The sequence below is a fragment of the Seriola lalandi genome, unplaced genomic scaffold (assembly GCF_002814215.2).
Source record: "Seriola lalandi dorsalis isolate HSWRI2012SDOR001 ecotype SW California unplaced genomic scaffold, Sedor1 jcf7180002054585, whole genome shotgun sequence".
Classification (NCBI taxonomy): Eukaryota; Metazoa; Chordata; class Actinopteri; order Carangiformes; family Carangidae; genus Seriola; species Seriola lalandi.
The window spans coordinates 1,215,244-1,216,853 of NW_019525138.1; positions in this window are offsets into that span (position 1 = coordinate 1,215,244).

A 1,610-nucleotide genomic window follows, 5' to 3' on the forward strand; every position below is an offset into this window, starting at 1 on the left:
TGTGTGTCTTTCTATGGTTGTGTGGACAAATTTGGGTTTAATATCACCAAATGGACCCTCAGACCACCAGGAAATGACCCGCTCCTCCCACCACTGGACCTCAGCACAGAGCACAAGCCTCGAGCCTCGAGCCTGTGCTTCTGCGCTGGTCAAAGCCACCCTGAGGACACCGGGAGATGAAGCAACTGCTTAAGCTGCTCAGCATGAGGGCCTCCAACAACAAGCGTCCACGGCTGTCAGTGGACCATGAGTCTAGGGCTTCCTTCCCTGAAGGCTATTTAAACATCAGTAATATTATCATGTTAGTAACAGCTTACCTATTTGCAACAGGTTCAGGTCCAGGTCCAGGTCCAGGTCCAGGTCCAGCAGAGCCTGGTGTGTTCTGCTGCTCTGGGCTTCAACACAACACACACAGAGTTTTGAGTGTGAATAATGATGGAACAGTGATGTGAGTCGTGGACAGTTAGATGTTCATCTGCAAAAAGTTCACCTGCTCCTCCACTGATTGGTTCTTCTTCTCTGGCTCATATCAGTGTCAGTTGAATGCAATCAGACAGTTGTGAGGCAAAGGAAGCTGCCACCAGCTGATGTACTTCTACTATCAGTCCACAAGATGGCATCATGAAGCTTCAGTGAAGTGAGTTGTAAACTACAGGACCACAAAGAGTCAGTCTCTTATAGGTCTGTCAAATAAAACCCACATAATAATATTCATTATATAACTTTATAACTGGAAACTTTATTATTCAGACATGACAAACTGTCTGCCTGACACATTTTACGTTTCATCCTCAGCTGAGCTGCTGTGCACATTAGTTAATGCACATATAGAATAAAATAACACAAATAATACTGTGGATGCAGGAAACCTGTAAAGGAGGATTTCTACAGTGCAGTATTTCTATTTTAAGGATCAGATGCTCTGTGGAGTCATGGCAGGGTGTGTGTATATATATATATATAAGATGTGTATAAGAGACAGGCCTTAGGGCCTTGGGGACCAGTGAGGACGACGGGAACACTCGCCTAGCCAGCCAGATCAGCTGAATCCCCCCTTAGATAGATGTGTAGACAGGGTAGATGCTGGGGTCCGGTTCAGGTCACGTCACGTCAGAGCAAATGTCTGAACGTGAGTGGTCTGAAAACCCAATTAATCCTCTTCCTCTCACGCACTGGCTTTAGTTGTTTGATTTTGGAAGGGGTGTGTTACGTTGCTGATGGCATTATTGACAGTGTGTATTATTTCCCCCCCTGATTTGTGTGAATGTTTTTGCGTGAGAGTGTGTGCTCTGTTCTTGTGAGGAGCTTTGTGTTGTGAGGATCCGCAGACAGTCGCGAGTCGGTGAGACCTCAACATAGAACGGGAGCTTCAAAGCCGTGCTTCAGCGCAGGCCAAAGCAGCCCTCAGGCCAGGGACCCCCATGTCCCGGGCTCACGACCGGCTGCCCGCCACAAGCTCCCACAAAGGACTGTGAAGCCTCTGGTCCGTATCGAGTCTGGACTCTTGGTCTACAGGAGACCGGAGTTCTCCTGCGGACAAAACAACCCTCAGGCCACCGGGAAATGTCCCGGCGCTCCCGACGGGCTGTCCTCCCCCAACTCCCGCAGAG